We start from the raw sequence: 27,067 nt of genomic DNA, 5'->3' as shown, positions 1-27,067 counted from the left end.
GATCTGCCTGCATAATGTTTGCAGTCTTGGGCTCAGATCAGACCTGTAAAATCCTAGGTTTATGTGAATCTGGCTCTCCATGCATCTCTGGGAAAGAAAACAGAAAAGTTCTTTGCACCTCCATAATGCAAAAAAATGCTTTGCAATCCAAATGCTCCTTAATGCTCATGCTAACAATTGCAGAAGCTGCTGAGAAGAAATTTGGCGAGGACAGGGAAAATGGATCCTTTCAAAGTGAGCCCCAGTGTTATGGCCAGGTTTCTTCAGGCACAGGTAGGTGCTGGACCAGCTTTTCTTTTGGCATGCTGTGATAATAACACCACCAGAGGGGCACAGGCTTCTGAGAACCCAATGCAAGATATCATCCATGAAATCTGAATGTGTGTTCTGAGCTTCACCCAGACTGTCAACAGGTTCTGACTCTGGGACTAGAAGGCACTTCTGGGAGGAGGATAGGAGAAATCTGCAGTTAATCAAAATTAAGGTCCACTTTCTTTCACGACTTTCCCTGAATTGCATTTATTTTTCCTTTGTCTTTCTTTTCCCATAAGAGTGTTATTTCCTATGTCACTATGAATGCAGTAGCAGGGTCATGTCATCTATCAAAATGGTTCTAGAATTGCCTGTCCCTAATTTTGTGGTTATCAAAAGGATTGTCCTTAGGGCAAAATGTTCCTTTATTTGGTGGGGATTAGTTCAGTTCATGCAGGAGATACCCTTGTGTAGAGGCACAATCCTCTAAAGAAACAAGGTCCTGGAGGAGGCATGAGGACAGAATGGCTTCATGCCTTGGGAGATGTATCTGCACTGCACATGAACCACATTAAACTCATATGTCATAGGCCAAATGCAACTATAAAAGGGACAAGGGTTTGTGTACAACACATATCATACATATGAATATTTATTCTCTCAGAAAGAGTAAAGACAGTCCTGTGCTTCAACTAATTCAGAATAAAGTCAGGCTCTGGTTCTTGTTAGTTGATTGGATGCTAGAGAGTTTTTAATATTAAAATGGTTTACTAGAAGCATACTGAAATTCTTTTTAAAAAGAAAAGCCCGATACCAATCAGTGCATTCAAAACACGACAAAGTACTTTTTTATATACTTGAAAAAATATAGGTAAAAAAAATTACTTGTGGATTTAAACCTTAAACAATTATCACTCAATGTTATTTTATTCATTTTGCTAATCACAGCCTTACATTACAAGCAGTGAGCAGTGAGCTCTAACTTTTTCCCAAAAACATGTGCTAAGTGTACAAGGCTTGTGCAAACCTTCTACCACAGCAGACAAATCCCTGACTTTCTTATGTCTCTACCTCAAAAATTAATTTGTTTCCATGTCCCTATGTTATTCAAAACCATGTAACCTAAATAAAAGCAAACTCAGATTAAAGGCAATGGAAACTGAGCACATTTCAGATGCAAAAAATACAAAGAGAATAGAGACTTATAAGTCTTTTCTCAGTGGGAATTTGGGGTGAAAACCCGGGTATGGTGAAGTCTGAGAATTTTGTCATAAAGAACGAAGTTTTCACCGGGTCTTCAATATTTCTGCTCAGAGGATGAAGCATGGACACTTCTTGACTTTCCTTGCCTCATCAGCTGTCATAGTGAAAATTTTTTTATGAATCTTTCTCCTGGAAACTAGTTTTGCTACAAAAGTAGAGAACTGCTAAGACAGCAATTTCAGCAATGCAGTTTCTGGGGTGGTTTGGTTTTGTTTTCTTTGGTTTTTATTAATGTGTGATACTTATTTTTCATGCCATGCAGATGTTCCACACAGTCTCCAAAGTTCTCAGACCAATTTTTGCAAATTTCTGGTTGTACACCAGCATAATTTATCAAGACTAACATAAGTCAAGAGGCTTATACAACTTGGTACAGATGGGTTAAATGTCCACTTCATCTGTGACAATGTGGTGTGACAATGTGGTGAAGTCTAGTTACCCTAAATTATCTTGCCAATAAAGAGCTGCCTAGAATATGTTATATCTTGCTATTGGCAGGAAAATTCTGGAAGGGAATTTTGTAGGTACACACATGATATCTGTTTCACATGAACCATCAAATGTCAACAGAAACCCATGGTCCTAAATCACTAAGATGTTTTAGAAAAATCCCAACCTTACTGAGCTCCCCAGATTGAGCTGTGGGTAGAAGGATCTGCCACCTTCTCCCCAGCCAACCTGCAGAAATAGAGTATGGGGCAAATCAATGCATGTCCTGATGCAAGAACAGATAGCAGTGATGACCTGGCTGCTCCCACAACATTCCAGGAACAGGAATGCTTCTAAGTGGATCCACAGTCTGGATGAAATGTTTCACAATACTTCTGAGTTTAAAAAAAATAAATGGAATAATTCCAGGGACCCCCTTCCTTAATAGAGCAAGCTGTTCTTACAGTATTATATAGCTGACTGAGTTTTCCAAGTAAAATTCCATCTCTTCTTCACTCTGTTGGCTCACAGATATATAGGTTTTGCTTATAAAAAAAAAAAAAAAAAAGAAATGCAGGGAATGATGTTTTTTGCATATTTCTGAAATATCTTGGGCCATTAAGTTGAACAGTTTGCTTCTTCCAGATACCTGAATTCAAAGTAGTATCTTCAATTTACATTAGGAAGAAAAAAAAAAACCAGGAAAATACTAGCAGCAAAAAGTGTTTCTTACAGATAGCAGGTCACTAAATGTGCCACTTCATAATTAGAAAGTGCCATCTTCTCAAAGAAATAAAAAAGCCCTCACTCTTCCTTGAATGATATCTTCAACAGCCTTGAGACCAATACAAATAAAAAATGATGAATGAGCTGTAGCAGCATATAATGTAATGATGGAACATAAGTAAATACATTCTGCTCTGACCGCTCTATGAACACTTACAATAAAATCTAATTGCAGACATCTTCAAATATTACATTAGAGATAATGACTTTGTGTAAATATCAATGTGTTGCTTTTTGATATTAACTACAACTCAGTGCTCTGACAGCTCTTCATGAGTTTCAGAGTGAAGTGTTCATTAGGTTTTTTAATTTTAATTTTGCATGGTTTTGTTTTCTTTTGATATTTATTGCTTCTTCTCCTGAAAATTAAAAATTGCTATTCCTTTGACATTTTCTCTCTCATTTTCCCCTCAGAGACTTAGAGAAAATTTGGGTATTTTATTTAATTTGAAATAGACCAGATTTCCTAAAACCATCACAACATGGCACTTCTGACCTCTATACAGATTCTGCATGCCTGCATGTATATAAAAACCATGCAAAGACAAAAAAAAATAAGTACACCAATATTCATCCTCTTTATAGAAATATAAAATTGCTAAATACTGGATTCTATTACTGTTACACTTGACTCTTCCTGCTATTCTGCTCTCTTCTAGCAGTGCTCCTGTGAATTTTATTGCATGTCTGTTAGGCCTTCCAAAACCAAGGAATAAATTCTTCATAACTGTCTCAAACTGTCTGACATTTTAAAGTGCTAACATATTTGAAATACTTTCCTATATCCTGTACCCCTCTGCATTTTATTTAATGTCTATGTCTGTTGCTAATTAGGACCATCTTTTTACTTGTTTTTTTTTTTCATTTGGAGATTTTACATTTAAATTTCACATATTTCTTTTCTCTAAGACCCCTCTGTTGTACAGTCATTGGTTTCATAGCTATTCCGGTTAATTTGGCTATGTTTCTTTTTCCTTTCTAGCAGAGGTTTGGGGTTTTTCTTACTGCAGTTATGAACGAAGGTTGGTTTAAATTTAGAGCAAGGTAACAGGCATTCGCTTTATTTGGTTGGCCAAAAATGCTGCTCAAAGATTTATTTCAATTATAGTTTCCCTTTTGGAGAATGTATTTCACTAACACTGTGCACAGAATTTTGTTTAAGAAACAAGTCTCTTTCAAACTATTTGTTATGATTGGCATTTTGTAAAATAAAATCCTTAATATGTTATGTGAGCACTTCCCTGATGTTATATGGTAGAATCAGCTAAAACTGTTGTCATTGAAGGAAAAGGTGCTAATGGGGAAAACAAAAAATGAATAAAACAGCCTAGGCAAGTACCTGCAAATTCAAATACAAAGAAGAGAAAAGAAAAGCTCTTAGGTTCAAGGGCACATTTTATTTCAGAAAAAAAAATTCTTTCATGAATTTGAAGATCTGTCTGAATATTTGTCTTGCTTCAGTTGTCTTTTTATACTCTCTAGAACAGACTGGCTCTCTCAGTGTCTATAGCTCTGCTGTTTGCAAGAACTGCACTATTTAGCTGGAGCAATGGAAAGATGCTTAAGAATATTTTCAGTTTGGAAGTATTATTGAGTCTTGCTCTCAATCTCCTTATGTAACATATATTTTTAGTACTGGGAGTTCAAAGCTGCTAATGCATTGTGTTTCTGAATGACAAATAGAACATACTAAAATCTACACTGGTTTTTTTAAGAAAGTTTCAGGGAAATTCATGCAGCTCTGAGGGAAACTCTACCCTGCCTTTAGCTATCCAAGTATTTCCTTCCTTGCACAGAAGGCTGAGTGATTCATTGTACCCAGGATCTCTGTTCACTGGTAGGTACGAAGCTGACGTGACTACATAACGCAGCCAGAGAACAGGAGCTCTCCTCGGGCTGAGAATCTGAGACACTGAGCAGCAGCTGCAGAAAGGAACCTTTCCTCCTCAGGATTTATTCATGATATAAGGTCTTGACAGCTGACAAAAAAATGGTACCCATTTTTCTTCGCAGAGTGTCTGAATTGCTCTGCTCCCAGTTATGGCAACAGCCAAGGAATTTTTCACCAGGAGATGTGCAGTGAAACTAGACCTGTAGAGAGAATAAGTAAATTATTTTGTAAAACTGAAGTATTAAAATAAAGAGATATGCCTGCTGAAAATTAAGAGACTGAGGAGAGATTGTACTTTCTAACTCTATAACTTTATGTATGCCAATGAAAATCATATTCAGTTAATTCCTCAGATTGAATTAATCCAACAAAACAAAAAAGCAAGTGACTGACACTCCTGGGTCATGACCCCACATCTCACTAAACTTTAGCAAGCCATTTACTAAGCCTCAATTTCAACCCACTCTTCTAGTCTCTGTCCTTATTTTTCAAAGATAAGTATGCACTTCCAAGATCTGTCTCTGTGTGAAACATCACCTCCTGCAGATGATCCTCACTCTTCCATGACAATAGAGGAAGATTAGATGATCAAGCAAGACAGACTGTTTACTTTTTGATAGTCAGGTTATGTGAAATCAATCTCCATCCAGTCTACCCATCTCTTACACATATTTTCTTTTCAGAATCTGACAGCTCTTGTTCATTCCAATGCCTTATATTGTGAGCATTTTCTCTTACTAGTTCATCTAAACCAGCACAGAAAGAGTAGAAAGAGTAAAATGGAAGTAGGGGGTTGGAGGAAGAAGAGCAAAAATGACTAGGTAAGGGGAGGTAGGCATATAAATAGAGAGTTATGGTTATAGAAATCAGAGTTGTATCAAAATGAGGGAAATAAATAGAAAGAACCATAAATTCAAGCAGCCTAAATATAAAACCAGAATATGGCATGTCAAAGAAATATCTGATAACAAGAACTGCAAAAACCAGAAGAATTTTTAATATATCTTTTTCAAGCATAGCAGGAATAGGAGGAGTGCAAAAGAAACTGTAAAACTAAAAGAAGCATTCACAGAGTATAAGTTAATGGTAGGAAAAGACTAAATTAGATACATGTATTTTAATATAAGTTCACTGTAGGGGAGCTTGGGAGAAAGTTTGTGGAGGAAGCATTAGAAGTGCTGCCTGAAACTGAAATTCTAATAGAAGTTACAGACCTCTGAAAGTTTATAGAGAAAATCAATATGTTTCTCTAACCGTTCATTTCTACAAACCATCTAACTCATTCAAAAAGGAAAAAAAAACCTTTTATCTACTTATCTGAGATGTCTCTGAACAAGTAATAAAACATAGGGCATTTCTGTCAAAAGGGACTAACTTTGGACTTAATGGGAAGGAAAATGCAAGGAATAAGACTGAGAAAACAAAGCAGTTGCTCTGCACGATAGACTGGCCATAGGACCTTGTGCTCCTATGGGGCCCATGCAGTGTTGCACACCAAAACAAAACACAAGAGGAAATTCTTTGTGTTGTATCACCAGTTTACATGACAAACAGCTCAGGCCATCTGGTGACCATATACTTTCACCATACTGCTGTCTTTCGCAATTGTGCTGAAGAATTTGGAGTGCATGGTACTCACGACAGTTTGAGGTCTGTGGTGTTTCCCCATTGCAGATGAGCCTTAGCCTCTAAAGATGTAAGAAAATGCAGTGAAGGAATGATTTCCTGACACTTTTGATGTGGAGCACAAAGGTAATAAATTTACCTTCATTCTCCTGCCCTGGTAGAGGATTCAATTCTTGAATTTAGAACAACAACTCACAACTAGCTTACAAATAGCAACTTAAATGTTAAATTTTTATCATTAGGAGATTTGTTGTTAAATGCCTAAACAATTTATTTTGCTTTTTTTTTCAGATATTTTTAATTGACTAATTTTAATTGACTAATTAATCTTAGGTGCATTTAGAGAGACAAGATATTTCAATATGAGGAGTTTTTTCCCTAATTATTATCATAAATGTTGTCTCTTGCCATGGATTTACACTACAGAAAATATATTGACCTGAGAGATTTTGCCCTTATAGGCTGCGGTTTGAAACAGACAAAGACCTCTCTTTTGAATCAATGACATCATTCCATCATTTTACTGATTTAGCACAGAAAAAAGACATTCATATTAAAATCAGGCCCCTCTGGAAAAGATCATCTGACTTTGTAGATAGATTCAGCTTATTTTTTATGCATATCTATACTGAAAAGCTCATTTATAAACGAGTTGCATATAAATAATCAACATACATAAAAATCACATACGTAAAAATCATCCTCTTAGCATGGAAAAAAGGAATTAAATGAAAATGTGTTTCCATTGATAATATCAAAGACAAAATTATTCCAAGAACAAAAGAACAGATAAAACTCACGTGTCTATAAGTTGTTGGTCTGTGCTGTCTCATCTGTTTCTGGTTTCTCTATAAGATTCCTTAAAAAAAATCCCTGCACATTGTGTCGCTTCCCTCTTGTATCTTTGACCAGATCATCCCAGTTTCCATTTCTGACTTTCAGCTGTTCAGCTAAACAAGAGCAATGCATGCTTTCACTATTCATGCTGATGTGTCTCTTTAAAATAAAATCATCTGAATATCTCTGAGTCTTTTTCCACTTATCAGATTTGAATGAAATTGGCTGATGGACCAGCAAAGAGACCAATAGTAGGGACACTAACAGTACATTTTCACCAACACCATTTCCCTAGAAGACAAATTAAAATTTTTGATCACCTCCAAAAAGTAATTTTTGAAGGGATGTGGACTGCATATAGAAAAGGGGAAAAAGATTCTTCATTGCCAAGTTACATTCAGCTTAGAATTTGATACCAGGATCCTGGAAGGACAATAGGTAAGTGTACATCAAACTCAGATATTTTTTGGGCCTTACTTGGGTACAAACTGGATTACTAAGCTGAAAGCTCCATAAGATTTCCGTTTGATAAGCATATAGGAAGAGTGAACTATGTGTAGCATTATCTCTTTACCACCCTCCCTAGTTTTAACAAGCTTTATGCTTCCAAATACAAGAGTGTCCCACCTCTTGAAAACTTACCAGTTCCTAGATTGTACTGCATCTGGCCCCCAGAGACACATGCAGAAACTCAGGTCAGTGTGAGCTGAGGATATTTCTCCCAGCTGTGAGAATCCTTGCAGCCTGGGCCCACACCAACACCATACACATTCATGTGTCTGTGCTTATGTGCACATTCTGGAAAATGGAAAATGTCAGATACACCAGCAGCCTAACTGGATGCTCAAAAAAAAAAAAAAAAATTGGAAAGCAGCATCAAATACAATTCAATTGAAGTAGGGAAAGTACTGCCAAGGACCATTTGAGAGGTTAAAAGTTTTTAGCTGAACTCAGACTAGAAGTATTCCTGGCTTTGACAACACAAAAAATGGGGAAAATAATGATCCGTTTAAATATAGCAACAATCAATCTTCATCTCTTTGAACAAGCACTACAAACTGTAGATGAAATCTTACATCTTAGCTAACCTTGGCTGACAATAATCTAATATTAACAGCAAACATTTTCTCAGTGTGTACACTCCTCTTCCCACAGTGAATAACTTACAAGTGTTCCTACTGCTCTCTTGGAAGTAATAGGGTCAAATATTGATTAATAAATAAGCCAAAATAAACAGCTCTTACAAAACTAACATACAAAACCCAAACCAAACCAAAACCCAGAGAAATCCACAACCCCTCGTCTGTAAAATATGGATTTATTGGGGTGAAATATGAAAGCTGCCAGCAGTTTTATTCACTGCCTGTGTGAGTTTCACAAAAAATCATGGGGGAGAACAGAACTATTTACATGTCCTGCATCATGCTGCAGTTCTAAAGGGCAGATGAACTTCAAGATGCATAATTTACTGTGGTTGAAACATGGAATTCACTGATACATGAAGAAATCCACTTTAGAAGATGACCTTGCTCATATCGGAGCTGTGAGTATCACTGAAGTCCCCTCAGTGCAGAAGCTCAATTCTGATTTTGAGTGTTTATTTGGTATTTCTGTGGAGCTACATGAACACAAGTGTTTTAAGACACTATTCAGAGCTCAGGAGCCCTCTCTGTTAGCAGAGTCAAAAAAAAAGTGAAAAGGGAGAGGCAGATTAAAAAAATAAAAAAAAGCACAGCGTTCCCCCAGTAAACAAAAGGAAAGCCATATGTTCCTAAGAATTCACTGCCACAATATTTCACTTAAAAATTAGAAGATAGCAGCAGACAGGAAGAAATACAGCAAATTAAAGAAAATAAAACCAGTAGCCCTGCAGTCTTTTTTTCCCAGAGAGTTATTCTGGGTTTCTGTTGGCACCAAGCGTGGCACGGCGCTGGCAGTGGAAGCTGCAGGGTGGTCACTGTGAGGAGAGGACACTGCCAGCTCCAGCTGTCTCCAACTGTCCCCTCTGAGGGCATGGCTGAGCCCCCCAGATGAGGTGGTGACACCTGTGGGGGTAGTGTGGAAATATGGCATTCCTCATTTGCCACAGAAAGGTGAGATTGATGAGCCTTTTTTTTTCTAAAAGGGGAAAAAACAAACAAACAACAACAACAACAAAGCAAAAAAACCCAATAAAGAATGCATAAGACATTGACTGTGGGAGTATTGCCAAATTTTCAGTTTATTTTTTCCCTAATAGAGCTGAGTGGAGTATTTAGTCTTTTTTAGTGTTGGAATATATCTTTACACAGTCAAGGCCTTTTGAGACTAGAAATGAAGACTAGGAAGAGAAGCGTTACATGGTTAAGTAAAGAAATTCCCATATGACACAAAATTTAGGCATTTTTTTTCTCTTTCTTTGTAGCTCGTCTGCATTCAGTGAAAAATAATTTCTACCTACCCCCTCCCCCAGATAGTCTCTTAAGACCATAAATTTTTCACTTTTCAAAATACGTAACTCCTTGGAAAATAAAGCAATATTGATACAAAAGATTACAATACTGCAGAAGTTATTCGTTTTTCATATGCTGACTCTTTCTTGCAAATTCAATGCATAATTGTACCTAGGTTTCTAAGTAATTAATGCTTTTAATGGAATACAACATTAATACTGAGACCTCAAGTTCCCAGCCTACTTTTAAAATATAAAATTTATTTTCATTCTGAACTCCTATACCTTACATTATCTAGCTCCCTGATATGCACATAAACAACCACTGCAAATCGAAAAACAAAACATCCGAATGTTCATAGTCATTCCTTATTTTTTCTGAACATGCAGTGGTCCTTCAAAAATCCACTAGAATTACATATTCAGCTGATGCTTGAGGTGATACTGCCACTTCTGTCTTTATGACAGAAAGACTGTGAAAGATATGTATATATGTGACAAATTGTCTAACCAAACTGAGTAGGTTGCAGTTTCTCATGCTTCTGATTGATTAAGGGAGTTGTTTGCTCCTAAAAGGAAGACTGAAACAACAAAATGTAATATCAACTACCACAGTGTGAAGGTAGAGTCCTGTGAGGACCACAGTCTAAATAAAAGTCAATTAAACCAACATTAAAACCTAGGCTGGGAAGGTGTCTGAACCACTGTTTGTATTAGCTTTGAAGTTTTAATAAATTATCTATTACATGGCTTTATAAAACAAACCTTCACTTGAACTAAATTGCACACTAGCAGGGAAAAATTAGCTTAAAAGCAGAACTATTATTTTAACCCCCACACTGATTTAGCAGAATCAGCTGGGAGAATAACTACATTAAGATCCCCTAGAGTGAGAAGTAACTATGATGTATTCACAAAGCTGAATGTTAGCCTTATAAAAGAGTTGAGACATTAACTATTACATTTAAGTTTCAGTTTTTCTCAGCAAGTTGATGTGCTCTCTGAAGAAACACATGAAGGTTATTAAAAACTTTTTTTCTTAAGCTCATCTAAAGTTGAGGATTTTTAAACTATATTTGTGTTAATGAAACAGATGGCCATCAGGTAATCAGTACAGTGCAGCTGTTTCACCTGAAAGCTGAATGTAGTCAAAAGCTACAAAAAAAATATTACAAAATAGGCTCAAACAATTCCTTACTTCAGACAGAGAAATGACAAAGTAACTAGCTGGTCAGTCTGAAAATGCTCCATTTATACTTTTCCGTAGCAAAAAATTCAGTTTTACAAGTTTTTTCATTTTTATTGCAGGCAATTCTAATTATATCTCATGAGAAAGAAATAATATTTTTGGAGGAAAACTCAAACTCCTTGTTAAGACATTCGGAGTTTTTTCCCCAAATGTTACTCTGCTTCTGAGTAGATGCAGCACAGAAAATAGGATCCTCTCAAATCCTATATCACACTAGGATTAAAAACAAAATTAGCATTCATTACTTAAAATGGGCAAGAAAAGGAACCAACCCAGACACCCATTGCACTTTTACTCATCCAAGGACTGATGAGAAGTAGTGATTTTTTTTTTTGCATTTTCAGCTCTTCTATTTCTCTTTCCACTGTGCACTTTAATATGGTACATTATGTAACTGCGATGGGCAAACATCTGTGCAATCCATGGGAGCAACTCAGCAGGTTCCATGGTCAAATATATCAGTATTCTTGGAGCTGAGGCAATGAATTAGCTTCAGGCTCAGCAGAACAAGTACCACATACGTGTCCTAAGTGCAGGGCAATACTGGATCAGATCCCTACACCATCATACCCCTATAGTGGAATAGTTTGTCTCCAGTTTCTTAAGTAAAGAAAAGAATTTTAAATGGAAAGCTACACCCATGACTTTTATCTGTAAACAGGGTTGTCTGCCAACAACAGCCAAACACTGATTTTTACCTAAAGTTTTAGCTCCTCCAGATGTTTTTTCGTAACAGGAGATTTAAACATAGTCGCTAAACACAATCAATGCCCCAATGCCTCTTTATCTATGCATGAAGACTCAGAAGGGTAAATGAAAGAAAGCCAACTTTGACAAATCAGGGGGATTTCAGAGCAAAGCCAGTGTGCTGATGGAAAAATTATTTTTGTCAAAAAGGCAAAAGAATCTAAGAAGAAGATGCAAACTACCCTAGTCATGGAGTAGCAGGTAATACTGGAACAATTTAAAGATTTGTGATACCTTCAAAAGGCCATGTTTTTCTTTACATTTTGCAACATGGAAGATGAATGTAGTATGTGTTTTTCACCTATCATGGTGCCTCAAATTTGATAATTCTTTTAAGGGAAGCATTTTCCAGTAATAATTTCTTTATCTTGTGTAGTGCAAAAAAATAAAAATCATCATAACAGGCAAATTGGACTGATTCTACAAGCAAGGGGAACAAAGGATGTAGACTGATTGTTGAATGGTCATTTTGAGATTTCAGAGGTAGACAAAGGGCTGTTTTGAGATTTACCTTGATTGAAGCTGACTGCTTGTGTTCAATGTCTCATTCTGAGGCAGCACAGAACAAGGTAGGAAGGAAAATTCTTACAACAGCAGCAGAAATGAGACTGGTTTTGTGCTGCAGAACCTGCAAAATATTTTCCACTCATGGAGAAATCTAATTCCAGCTATATCTTTCATCACCATCTATGTTCAAAATCCTTGGGGGTTGACTACAAGGGCAGACAAGGATTGCCACAGTTATGATGCTTACTGAATGTGCTGGTGAAGCAATTGTTTAATTTACCCATTCCCTTTGACAGAAAACACACCTCAACTGCCAGAAGCCTGTCCTGACATTCAGTGCCTATGCTTTGGAAGGCCTACTGGAAACCAGTAGCTTCAAGAGACTTCTTGCCCAAAATTATAAAAGATTTTGGCTAACATCTACAGCATATCAGAGGGTAAGCTGCTCCTTCTTGGCTCCTTTAGTTGACTCCCAGATCCTTCTCCTATTCCTCTCAATGTAAATTTTGTTCACAAAAATACATCCACAAAACTATGGAGAGAAAATGGACTTTGAAGGACTTTTCCTGGGGCTTTATGGGGTTTTGAAGATATGAATTCTATGGGATTCCTATCATCATAATTCACTATTACACTTGGCTTACCATTTTCTTTTGGAGCTTTTTTTTGTTTTACCTTCAGGATGCAGACACATCATACATTGTGCTGCAGTGCATTCCAGGGTCAGAGTACTGCTGTAGCATGAGTTACAGCAAACCTTTACTTGCTTGTCTTGAAAATCTGCCTTTGAGCATCTGCTATGTGGAGGAATGTTAATGGAAGTGATTTGAAAATGAAACAAGGTACCCAGACTTCCTGAAAGGTCACAGTCCTATCTGAAAATTGCATACATGTGGTAGAATCTCAAAGTACATATATATCCACATAGAAATGGTTATTACTAACTAGTTTTCCAAGTTGAAATTTTTTCTGAATGCATGTGAGAAAGGAATGTAAGCCCAATAATTTTAGCAAATCCTATCAGTATTATATGAATGTCTGGACACAAGAGGAATTACTTCTGATTTGACTATGTCAGGTTATACATTACATGTAAAATGGTAATCTTTTTACTTATTGATAGAGCTAACTGACAATTTGGGTGTTTACTTTTTGCCATGTCTCTTATCAGTTTTATTTGTAAAGCGAGAGGATTGGTTAACAAAAACATAGTAAGCAATTTGTACAAATTTACTACACTTGTGAAACTGCCATTCTGATTTTATTAACAGACACACTGTTTTGATGCTGGTACATGCAGCCTCAAAATTAACTCTATTCTGTTGTCTACTACAAGGAATATTCTGTAGTTCTGTTGTCTACTACAAGGAATATTTTGGTTATCACTAGAAATCAAGGATGATTATCTAAAGTAGGCAGCACCAAAACTCAGAGGTGGCCCGTGAAACACCAGCTGTAACAATGAAGTTTGCTGCTCCATTTTGTAAAAAAATGCCAGCTAGTAGCTGCCAAATATATTTTGTCCTTGGTGTTTCTGGGCCTCCTTGTCACTTGTAGACTTTCAGATGTCTTAAGGATAAGGGATATTTTAGTATACTGTCAGCAGCCTCACTTACTGATGCAGAGAGTGGCCTCACAGCAGCTTGTGATTCATAGCTGCTGTCCTATTTCTGGATGCATACCTGCCACCTGTGGGAAACATGGCTCCTCCCTAAGACTTCTGGATCATTTTCTGGGAAATTCTGAACATGTGAGATACAAAGCTAGTGAACAAGAGATCAGTGCATCCAGTACATTCTAAAGAGAAATATTCATGTTATGCAAATCAACTCTATAGCACACTGGTTTGATTGTTTAGGTATCAGCAACGTACCTAGAAACAGTTTTTCATATGAGATACTGCACATGTGGTACAACCCTCCACAAATACACGTATTTGTGGGGTTCATCACTGTCAGGTTGGAAAAAGCTATGGAAGAGTTAAAGAAGAAGAATTAAAGGTACCCCTAAATTTTTTCCCCCAGAATTTCCCTTCCTGACATCTTTTACTGACCTAAATCTGGGTTTAGGAATAAAGAACAATCTGCATAAAAGAAATCTTAGAAATAATCTAGAGAAGTGGTAAAGCTCCACACTGAACTATTTTGAGGAACACAGTGGATACAAACTGAAATGTAGAAACTTCATTTTGAACATCAAGGAACACTCTTTCCCTGTGAGGGTGACCAAGTAGTGCACAAGTGGCTTGGGGAGGTTGTTGCGCTTCAAGATATTCAAAAGTCATTCAGATGCGAACCTGAGCAACCAGCTCTAGATGGCCCTGCTTGACCAGGGGGGTTGGACAGGGCATCTGGATGTTCCTGCCAATCTCAGCTGCTCTGTGACAATGCCCCTCTACTTGCCTCTGACCTTGCCAGGCAGCTAAAGTGTTTATCAACATGAGACGTTACGTTAACTAAGACTTTATGTCACCAGCACATGTAAATAAAATATTCTACTCAAATATCTGACTTTAAAGACAGGGGTCTGTAGAGGGAGAATTTTCCAAAGATAACAAGAATCTTAGACTAGGTAAAACCAGTGTGCAACATTTGTTTGCATTCACAACAGCATCTGGAACATCCTGGTAGTCCTGGTTATGAACCAGCATCAACAGAAGAAGCTGCACCTTTGTCATAACTAGTTACTCACCAAAAGAATTAAGCAATCCAATTGTCTGAAACTTAGGAAAATTTATGCTGGATTAGTGACACAAAAATCACAAATCAAGTAATGAGATATGAAAGGTTTAAGCCCTCTGCTAAGTTCCTCAGATGAGTAGGTTTGACAGGTTTAGAGAAAACAGTGGGCAACCTCAAGGTCCTCCCCATGCCTCCTACAGATATTCAGATACCAATGTGTAAGTAAAGAGAAAAGCAGAGAGCAACAAATTTACTGACAACACTAAATGCAATAGGAAAGGCTATCTACACACAGTTGCTGTTAATGATGAGAAGCTTCTTTCTACTGTCTTTATAAATAGGATCTTTCCCTTGATATTTCATTTTGGAATCATTTCAGAGATCTAATTTGTTTTGTCAGGTTTGTAATTATTTCCAGAATTTACATCACCTCCAGTTTTAACAAGCACTAGCAAGATAAGCTCTAAAGTGCCCCAAACAACAGACATATTCCCAAAATTTTAAACCTATCAGTCCTGCTTAAATTGACATGATGTCATTTTTCCAGCATATTAAAATTAACACCAGTTTGAAAATCAACACCATGAAACCTGTTACAACAATGATGTAGAAATTCTTTCAATGATCAGAGAAAAAAACTCTTTCAAGGCTACTAAAAAAATAAACCAACTTTGCCTTTCCTTTCTTTTCCTAGGCTTGATACTTCTTCAATCCCTTTCTGCTTCCTGTATTTCCAATCTTATATAAAGGTTATAAAGTGTATATCAAGTATGTAAGAATTTATTTATGAATGGTCCAAAGGGAAGAGCCAACAAAAAGAAATGATGGGTTAATTGGGTCATATTCTCCTCAGGTTTTTGTCTAGCACAGAAGGAAAATCATTCAGTCAGCAGCATTGCCTTGCAGGATTGCATGTACCAGTGACAGAGGAATCAGACCAGATGTTTCTCCACTTCTAAATAGTTTTTTTCTGTTTTCTCTTTATATTAAAATAACTGCTGTTCTTACCAGAGATGTTCTTACAGAGGTGGAGACAGAGAGTCAATAGCATTCATACATTAAATCCTATTTTAAGTGCTCATTCTATTACTACCAGAGGATTGATTTAATTAATTACATACCTTATCAATTCCCTCTGTACTTCATGGAAAAGACACAGCTGCTGTTTTCTCTTATAATGTTTTTATTCATAATCTGTAAGTCCAGTGTTATTTAGCCTAGAGTCTAAACTCTTCCTTTCTATAGTGTCTGCACAAGAACTAAAGTGGTGCAAGACATTTTATCTCTGTACCAGATGCCTAAAAATGGGGATGGGCAACTAGCTTAATTTTTCAGAGCTATTTGAGTTCAGATCCCAGCAGCAAGGATAGGATGGGTTGCATCTGTCTGGATCCTGCGTAGGAATTGAGCAGTATCAGTTTTAACAGCCCCAGGAATCAAGCAGCTTCAGAACTCTTCCAGCCAGAGGAAGAGCTGGAATTGGTCAGGGATTGAACTCTCCTGTGGCTATGGAAAAAAAAAGCAGAAAGGCTTGGCATCTTGAAATTTTTTTTTATAAACTAGGTAGGGGGAAATAGAATTTGGCAAATAATAATGTTATTATTTTTTCAACTTGTTTTTGCTTTCCAGTTAACATTATGTTTCTATCCCCAAAATATTTTTCTATCATATTCTATTATAATAAAAATTCCCTCTTTCCATCTACATTCATGTGATTTAATTTATGTATGTTATTTATTTTTTTAATCAAGCTATAATTTGGTTCATAGAATATTCTTGCGATTTCTTTTTGTTTCTCCCCAAAAAATAGAATCTCTATGTCTATATCAGATAAATAGATTTCTTCTAATGCAAAAAAACTCCATAAAAACTTCAAAGTTTAATTGTATTAGGATTGAAAAATATAGCAAATGTTTTCCTACATTTATCTTTCAGCATCTTCATTAACTTTGTTTCCTCTATGATTTGAGGAAAATGTGAAAATCATTTTTGGTTTAATTTTTTTTTCAGCAAAGATAAAATGTGAATTCCAGGTATTAGGAAGCTTGCCATATCTTGCAATGTATGAAAGACTGCAGTGGAAAAATCTTAGGGCTTTCTACAGTGCAGCTGAGATAGAATAGACTGTGAAGACATTGTGGATTTAAGGATTCCACTGTCAAATTTACCAATTAAAGTAGTAATCTGCTACTGCTACTTTTAATGACTTTCAATGAGGGATTTGCAGCAGAAGATTTGCTATTTCCTGAATGTCACCATTCACATGGAATTAATAAAACAGAGCTGGAGAATTAAAGTCAATATTGAAAACGAAATACAGCATTAGTGGTCTCAGTGCAGTTCATGACATGAACATTTAAAGAGAAGAACACTCCTTATTCTTTTCCTTGAAAAGGTAAAAACTAATTCCCAGGTTTAAATCCACATTTCCTCTGAGTAGATTTCATTTCAAGCTTTACTGCAAATTCAACATAAGATTATACAATGGTGACAAGTATGCACTTTTCTCATAAAGCTGTATAAGGGATTTGTAAAATCAGCCTGCTGATGTCACTTGCAGCCAAGGCCATTTGCTGTTTGGGGCTCTGAGAAAACAGATATACCCTTTCAGTAATAATACTCCCTTCCAATAAAAAGGTGCTTACCCCAAATTGGAACAAAATTCATAAATTTGAGCTTTTCCATGGAACGTAAATTTTCAAAATATTTTCTTTTGGGAGAATGAAATGGAATATGTAAAAAAATCCAAGCCACAAAGCCAGCTGGCTAAATACCTTAGATAGAAATCACACCAGACCATGGATTTAGCTGCTCCTGAGAGTGGGAAGCCCTGTAAACCAGCAGGGAGGCCCAGTTTGCCTGTCTGGTAGACTGGAGTCTGTCAGGCACTTCAGCGAAATTAATGTGTTCCCACAAGATGATTTCATTTCACTGAATCTGAATTTTCCAGGGCAAACCAATCCACCAGAACATTTGTCTCATTCTATTGTTCATGCCTTCCATAGGAATAATTTATTGCTTGTTTGTCAATGGGTTCCATACCCTTTTGCAGAATTTGTGGCCACACTACAGTGGGTATTTTTTATTGCTACTGGGCAACCCAACAGATACATCATCTACAGACACTGAAATGCAATGCCTCCCATAAAAGAACCTCTAACAAAGAAGAATGTGGTAAATTCCATCGGTCCCCTATGTCTTGAGGGTTGTTGTTCTCTTGCCTGTGGCTGACTATGAGAAATGAACATGTAGCTCATTAAAAAAAGGATATTAAACTCCAGGTATGCAGTAGGATGAAGAACATATCCTTGAGTTAAAGAAAGAAAAGAGGAGTGCAAAAAATGGATCTTTCACTGCTATTAGAGCTTCTGAAAAGCTGAATTTTTGTTCCTTTTCCCCAAATTATTCTTCTATCATATTCTGTTATTAAAAAAATCCCCTCTTTCTATATTTATGTCATTTAGTTTATATAATGAACATATGCAGCTAAAAATAAGCTCTGAGACTCAAAAGCAAAATCAGAAGACAGAGGAAATTGCAGGAGCTGTTATGGAAGGCTGGGGAAAAAAAGAGTAATTAATGTTAATAAGTCAAATGTTAACAATATGTTTTTTTACAGACTCTCGCTATTAGCAATGAGTTTGAGATATCATCAAGCAGTGCTTTAAATTATATCTTTAAAACAACCCTGAAAGAATTTCAAAGCCAAGCAATAAATGCTGAAGCCAAAGTCAAAGGGTTGAAGGTGATTCCCTGATTTCAGCAATTAAATGTATTCAGGAATATATTACAAGAAATGTTCTGTTGCTTGTCTTTGAAAAACAGAGCAGATAAAAGATGCTTGATCAGGGGGGTATGCAATAATTCCATATTATTTTATCAGTAAAGGAGTTAGCAATTGCAGTGGCCAGTGATGTGTTAATACTGCAAAACTCTGTGCTGAAGAGTTTTGACCTGGAAAACATTATTTATGGTACACATACAAAAACATGTAGAGAATCTTTATCATTAAACCCATCCACAGCTCTTTCTTGACCTCTTCTTTGAAAAATCATAGGTAGGAAATTAAACTCTTGAATCTTGTATCATGTGATGATGGCAAACACATCAGCTTCTACAGATATGTAAGATTTTTTCTTTATCAAAAAAGGCCAAAAAATGGCTTGACTTCATCTATGAAATCTGAATGTGTGCTTTGTCAATATGGAGAAGATGGCACTTTTGAGCCAATTAATTTATTAAGTTTTAAAAGTGCTATACACTGATCTTTTGCCAAAATGAGACAGATATCCAAAAATATTTAGTTAATGAAGAAACAAATTAAAAGGAGAAACCCCCAAGACAGCAGATAACAAAACTGCTATTGACTTTTTTCACAGTTCTTACACATCAAAGAAATATTGTATGAGTTCACATAATGAAAATGACCATATTCAAAAAGAAGCCAAAAATGTACATCAAATCTTAGTTATTGCATGTTCTTCTTTAATTCCCAATATTTATATCGTTAAATGCCAGGATTTGGGGAAAAAAGTATATGTCAACAGATTACAACATTTTTAAAGAAACATAACTTATGTTTTAGTGACCCTATCTTCATTTTTCTTGGACATTAATTTTGTTCTAATTGATATTCCCAGATGTCTTTCTTTCATTATGTTTACAGTTTGTGAAGCAGAAGTCATCAGTTTGTAGGTGCTGTGGAGCACTCAATGGTGATTGCAAGGAGTTCAATTTGTGCAAGTGAGCTAAAAGGAGATGTTACCAAGGTGGCCAAAATACCACTAAAAAGCATATGAAATCTATACATGTTTTTGTATTAGCAAAAGCAGGGTTTCACTGCTGACTGTGTTTCAGAACTTCTCATTACTCAATACTTTCAACAGATACTATGTATTGTGATGGTCAAGGATGAAGGAATACACAAACCAGATTGTTCTATCCATTTTCCATGTTGTAAACCATGAAAAAATCTGACTATTCTGAATGCTTCAGCAGGTTGTTGGGGGCAAAATTTATTCTACCTTTGTGTATTTCAAAGGAAATGGTCTCATGGAAGTACCGAACAAAAGAAATTGAGAACTGGAAGGACGGCATTTTTCTCAGCCAAAGTAGAACATAATTAGCAACACAGAAAACTGCAATTGTTCAGCAGTCTGACCTCTGTGAATTACTTCAAACAAACTGAAGATAGTGAGACTTTTATTTGAGAGTTCATTAGGAACTTGTATTTTATGTGGGATATTTTAACCATGTAAATCAAATTAAAACTCATTAGTATAAAGTAGGATATTACTGTAAGAGCCAGTTTTGTGTGCATTCATGAAAACTAGCCACTCAACTGAAGGTAACAAAGATGGTTTTTGTTGTGGTTAATGGGATGTTGAGGGATACAGATTATCTCAACCTGTAAAACTAGTCAAGCAGGTATCATTGTGTTTGCCATTGTTTCTGTTTACACCAAGTGTTACACTCTCAAAATGTAACAAGCCCCTTGTAAAACAACACCTTTACAAAAGGTATTAAAAATATCTGTTAATTCCAGAATTAGTTGAGTTCCCTAAAAAGATATTTAAAATATTATTTTTTCTTTTATCATGAAAATATTCCTGGTTACAACCTATGAAGTCATATTTACAGAATATTTTCCTATATTACAATTTGTTAGTAAAAGTTGCTCCAAGCACATGCTTGAGAAGAAATGTGTAGGCAAAGATCCAGAGATCAGCCACCTTTATATTTTTAAGTTTGAAAAGTGCAGAAAAACCCCTGCTTCTCTGGAGTGAAAGACTGAAAGTTCTAGCTGACTTTGGGACACTCAGGATTTCACCATAATTGCTTTAAAGTCTTACCCTTCTTGGCTCAAATTCCTCTCGGATTTTGGAAGCCAGTCAAGGGAGTTTCGCAGGAAGATCAGTGAAATGCACCCCTTGGGCTGTGGGAAGCTGACTCAGATAGGGTGGTGGGGGTCTCCATCTGTTGTACATCCAGCCCTCTCCACACCCTGTGTATCCAAGAGCATTGCGGGGGATGACCTGCAGCCTCCTGGTTAAGGACAACTTCATTTAGTGTTGTTCTGAACTTGCATCATCAGCTGAACACCTTCTCACTGGTACTCATTTCAGCTGGGTCCAACTAAAATAAGTGGCTGATAAGTCAAGAAATAGTGCTGACTCCCCTCTCCCAAAGGGCAGCTGGAAGACTGTAACCTCAGAAAACCAGACTGCTCCTGGAGTTATCAGATCAAAGTGTAAGAAAGTGGCAAAAGGTACAGACAGACCAGTTATGAAATAACTGAGACAAAATGTTGCTTGACCGCAGAACTTTTGGGGAGAGGTGAAAAGTAGTTCAGGACAAAATTCATTTGAAGTGCTCAACTCTGTTTTGTAAAATCATAAGTCTCATCAGACATTTTTTTCAAGCAATATCTTTTTTTTAAAACCAAGGACTTGAATAAATTCCTTTGATTTCTTCTCATTAAAATCCTTCTCACTTGTGCACAATTTATTAATCAAATATTGTTTCTTTACAGGAGACATATATCGCAATAGAAGCAGAAGCAGATGGAAAAGCAAAGTATAAATACTAAAAATTAAATACTTAATGCTTAACAGAATGCTATCTTACTTTAAATGTTCTATATTTCAAAGCTGACAGGTATAATATGACTATAAAGTGTACAATAGGATGCTTTTTCACATTGAAATACACCTTCATTGTTATAAATTTTATTCAAGCATCATGAAGATTGTAATTAGTACTTTGAAAAAAGGATATGCATTATTTAGCACACAGGTGTGCTATTCCTATTCAATGTCTACAAGTGGTACCCACAATTATAATTACTGAGAATTACAGAATTCTACTATATACTGAGAATTCTACTAATACTGAGAATTACAGAATAGGCCAAAACTCTAACCTTACCTTGGGCACCTTCAGAAGAATGAAACAAAGACCAAAGAAGGGATTTTAGAAGGAAGCATGGGAAACTCTGGTCTATATTCACCCTCAGCTAGAAGTAAGAAACCCTGCTGTGAGAAGACACTCTTGAAAAAAATAATCCATATGAATTCATCATGAAAAACTTCACATCACAGTTTATCCAAAGAAGAGGGCAAGTTGGAAGCAGGAGTACCAGTATAATTTATTAGAATTGATCACTGTAAAGTTCAACAGGTTCATATGATAACTATTCAACAGATTTGTAGATAACTACATTTATTTTTAATCTTGAATGAATTAGGCTAATGATATTTGTAATATTATTTTATTGTATTTTGTTATATCAATAATATAGTATCAACAATACATATAATATATAATATAAATAATACATTAATGATATTGTATTATATTGTATTATATGATATAATATTAAAATTTATCAAGTCATATTGGTATATTGGTGCAGTCTAGAGATGCTATATGCTACCATATGTCATTTAGGGTCAGTATTAAATTTCAATAGATTCAAGTATTTGAGCCACAAAAGCAATGCTCATAGAATAAGAAATGTAATAAGGAACTGAGAGAAGTGGAAAAAAGTTCTGGAAAAGCTGGGAAACTGTACTGGTCATGAAAAATTTTGGTAAGTAATGAAGGAAGAAAGTTGAAGAAAAATGAAAAGACAGCATATTTAGCCCACGATCAGCAGAACAAGACATAATTCTTTGAATTCCCAAGTTGTATATTATTTCATAAAACTGGAACATGGTGTGTTCTTCTGCATTCTAGTGTCTTAAGTCATAAAAATATATCAAACACTTTTTTTGATAGTCTCAGGATACTAAGAGTAATGAAACAAAATAAGAGGTACACTTTCTTCATTCAGGAATCTTATCTAGGAGCCAAAATCCATGGTAGTATTAACAGTGATCAGGATGTAGACTCTGACCCCGTGCTTCATTCATGGTTAAAGAACAGAACATCTGGACCCCAGAAAACAGACTTGTAAAGGGATTTGTACCTCCCATTATGAAGCCAATAGAACTCTACTCAGAATTACAAAACTACTCTCAGTGACCTTATCATCCTGTTCCAAATGTGATCAAGGGACATAGCATTCTGAAATGCATACATGTAGACTCTGAATTTTAATCAATATAAACATAAAGAAAATTTTTCATATATTTGTACCAAGGTGTTCAGCTACAAAGCAATGGCTGTAGCAAAAGTATGTTTTATGGACCTCTAAAGGTACATTTGTATGTTTACCTGTTCCCTATATAAGACAATAATAAATATTTGACTTCTCCCCCTTCCTTCAATATCTTTCTAGGCAGTAAATTAAGCTGTGTCCATAGTCCTCTAAAATGTAAATCAGCTTCCTCACAATGAAATTAATGAGCAGTGTTGCTAAGAGCCAGGTGTTGCAGTGTGAATGAAATGTCTCTTGGGAACTCAGACTTTGAACCATTAGCCATGGCTAATCGGCATGGCTATTTTATAAACGGAAACAGATGTCCCTCTACAACAGTCTTCATTTGTTAGTGTGCAGGTACCAGGTATTACCTTAAAGCAAACTTTATTCATTGCTCTGAAGGATTTTGGAAAGCAGGAGTGGTGATATTGGTTCATCATTTACTCTGATTTTACTTGATAATAAATCTACTTGCTACGGTGGCAGAAGACAGTGCAGAATTCTTTTGTTGCAAGAGGCTAAATTTACAAGAGCTTGTTTGACTAAATGCACAGTATCTCTGCAAGAGATATGCTAAGGTGCCTTTTTTTCCTTCCCTAAACAAAATGCGGCCTTTTTAAAGTGCGCTGGGGAAAGAAAATGAAAGATGCCAGATGACAAACGCTAAGTGCTCATTGCTTAGCAAACACACTGAATAAATATCACAAACTTTGTAAAGCCAATAATTTCAGGAACTCATTCCACTGAAGCCCAGAGCAGGAACACAAATAAAGAGTTAGCACTACTCTCATGATAATATAGTTGAAAGCAACTGAGTTATATGTAAACTGAATGTGAAGAGACATTTATTTTGGTTCAACTATATTGTAACAGTGTATTACTTTTTATTACACTCAAGTATTTAATTTTAGGATAATGAAAGGAGTCATGACAGAAATGACACCACCTTACAAAAATTGACAATGAAATAAATCTTCTTATTAAACTTAAAATTTAATCTGCTCTTTTTACTTTCCTCTCTGCAATAAAGGAATGGGCATAAATTCATATACAGCCAATTAATTATCTTTCAGTTGATTTCCTAATATATAGTATTCCTAATTCTTGCAAATTGACTAACATGCAACACAAACTTTAACATCACTTACCCTTCATGTTACTGCATATCAGAGTAGGTCTAAGAATTGTCACAAAGCAGTGTGGGAAGCTACAGGTAAGGAGAGGATTTGTAAGTCTAGCTCTCTGCCAAAGGCAAACTACATGGAAAAAAAAGGAGTCTACCAGATTTATTACAGAACCTATCACAATGAAAATTTAAGCATAAGCCAAGGGCACTTGTGTGAAAGCAGAAATTATTTACTATTCCAGCAGAAAAACAGTCTCATGTTCTCAACACAGAGGGATTTTCACAGGATAGCATACATACATAACTAACCAAGTTATAGTAAAAAATGTTTTAGCAGTTGCACCCACGTACTAGCTTGACAAACAAATCTTATGTTTCAACAAAGTCAACTTATAGCTCTGTATTTAACCAATAGAGGATAATAAGCAAAAGATTAACTGGCCACCTGAACAACCTAAAGTTTGAATCTAAGGATGATTCTTTTTGGACACATGCTTTATCAATACTTAAAATGCCATTTAGTATGTTTACAAGAGAATTCTCTGAGATTTTAAGAGCTTGATAGTGCAAGATTCTGGCTTTCTATTTTCATTTTTAAATTAATTCTTAAAATGTTTATTAATTGTAGCAACTGTGAATTGTTTGCTCCCAGCATACCAGAACCAAAGGATATACTGGGTCACCTGAAGGTCAGCAAGTCAGAGCTGGAACTGCAGTGTGATGTTATCTAAACCATCTCACTCCTCTGTATCTGCTACTGCTGTCAGAGGGCCCAAACATAAAGTGCAAAGAGTGAGATCATGAGCCAGCGGCTGAAGAAGGTTTTGGATTCTGCTTGTGAAAAAAGGAAAAAAAAAAAGGCAGATGAAAAATGAATGTTTCATCTTTGTAGCTCTCTGGCAGAGATAAATACAAAACTGTCAAGTGTGGTCAGTGGTCAAGTAAGGTTCAGAAAACCAGCACAGATTCCTCTTCCACAGATAAATGACAAGATATGGATGTGCTCTCCTTACACCCACGTCATTCTTGCCAAGAGCTCTGGAAAGTGGTGTATTCAAGCATTCAGATGAAGGCCAGTGTTTACTGGAATCTGCTGTGAATTGCAAGAGGATACATATATTATTAGGCCTCAGAACATTCATTGGCTCCATCTGGGGAAATAGTTTCCATACTCTCAATACAAGCTGTATCCCCTGAAGGAAATGCTGCAAAAAATCATTTAAATGAATAGAAGCAACACTTACCACAAAGAGAGCCAATAAGGTCACAAACTTGACAATAAAACTACAGAAAGTGGGCTGCTAACCTGCAACAGTTCCAACCCAGTGTTGCTGTCAGATAATTTCTTGAGACAGATTTCACTATAATATCGCTGTTAGAAGAGGTAGGGGATTAAACTTCCCCCAGGGGAAAAAAAAACCCCAAAAACCAAACCAAACAAACAAAAAGAAAAAAACCCTCAAAATAACAAAAAAAAAAACCCAACCAACCTTTAAACAAACCAAAAGGAGAACAGGTTAGGATTGTAATCTCACTTTTTTCTAGCATTTCTGTTTTGATGCGTATAGCAAGTACTTTCTCTGCCGCATAAGATGGTCCACTGGCTAATGTACAGGTCTGATCTTCTACCAAACAAAGTGGAGCATCAGGCAGCAGGTCTCAATATTCTGCTTTGGTAAATTACACTGGAATATCTGTCAACAACTGGCAGCCTTCTGAGATCTGCCCGGAAAAAGTAGCTTTTTTCAGAGAATCACAGAATATGCTGAGTTGGAAGGTACACACGAGAATTGTCAAAGTCCAGCTCCTGGCCCTGCACAGCACCTTCCCCAAAGGTCACACCAGGTGCCTGAGAGCATTGTCCAAATGCTTTTTGAACTCTGTCAGGCTTGGTGCTGTGACCCCTTCCCTGAGGAGCCTGTTCCAGGGCCCAACCACCCTCTGGGGGAAGGATCTTTTTGCAGTAAACCTCCCCTGACACAGCTTCAGGCCATTCCCTCAGGTCCTGTCACTGTCACCACAGAGCAGAGATCAGTGCCTGCCCCTCCTCTCCCCCTCACAAGGAAGCTGTAACTGCAGTGAGGCCTCCCCTCAGCCTCCTCCAGGCTGAACAGACCCAGTGCCCCCAGCTGCTCCTCACACAGCTTCCCCTCAAGGGCCTTCCCCATCTTTGTTGCCCTCCTTGGACACTCTCTAATAGTTTAATGTCTTTCTTTCATCGTGGTGCCCAGAACTGCCCCCAGCACTCGAGGTGAGGCTGCCCCAGTGCAGAGCAGAGCAGGACAATCCCCTCCCTTGCCCAGCTGGTGATGCTGTGCCCGATGTCCCCCAGGACAGGGCTGGCTCTCCTGGCTGCCAGGGCACTGCTGGCTCATGTTCAACTTGCCACTGACCAGGGCTCCAGGTCCCCTTCCCTGGCACTGCTTTCCTGCATCTCATTCCCAGTCTGTCTGTACATCCAGGGTTGGCCTGTTCCAGGTGCAGAATCTGGCACTTTCCTTTGTTGAACTTCATGTGGTTGGTGGGTGCCCAGCCTTTAATTTGCCAAGGTCTCTGCAGGGCCTCCCTGCCCTGGAGGCAGTCAGCAGCTCCTCCCAGTTTTGTATCATCTGTGAACTTGCTCAGTGTATCTTCCAGTCCCGCCTCCAAGTCATTTATGAAGATGTTGTAGAACACAGGGCTGAGGAGCCCTGTGGAACCCCACTAGTGACTGGTCACCAGTCTGATGTCACCGCATTCACTGTAACCCTTTGTGCCTGATCCTTTTGTTGATCCTTTTTGTAATGTGATTGTGGATTATTTTGACATTGAAAGTTTTCAGAATTGACTAGTCTTTAATCTGGGAAACTGCAAATATGTTCATGCTGAGCTGTAAAGAATAACAATAAAAAAGAAATATCCGTTTTTCAGTTTTCTAGTTTATTATAGATGTCAATGGACAGCCTGTGATATAATACTGCTGACCTTATTTTTTTTTTTTTTCAGAGCAAGTTGATTTGATATTCTGTACATAAATTATATAGCCAAGTGTGAATCTGAGCATGTGTATCAGTGACCTCAGGAATGACAAATATATTATATTTGTCATATATATATACA

This window comes from Agelaius tricolor, unplaced genomic scaffold (assembly GCF_023055355.1).
Source record: "Agelaius tricolor isolate 1412-34295 unplaced genomic scaffold, bAgeTri1.0.p SCAF_1, whole genome shotgun sequence".
NCBI classification, from domain to species: domain Eukaryota; kingdom Metazoa; phylum Chordata; class Aves; order Passeriformes; family Icteridae; genus Agelaius; species Agelaius tricolor.
This window is presented reverse-complemented; position numbering follows the sequence as displayed.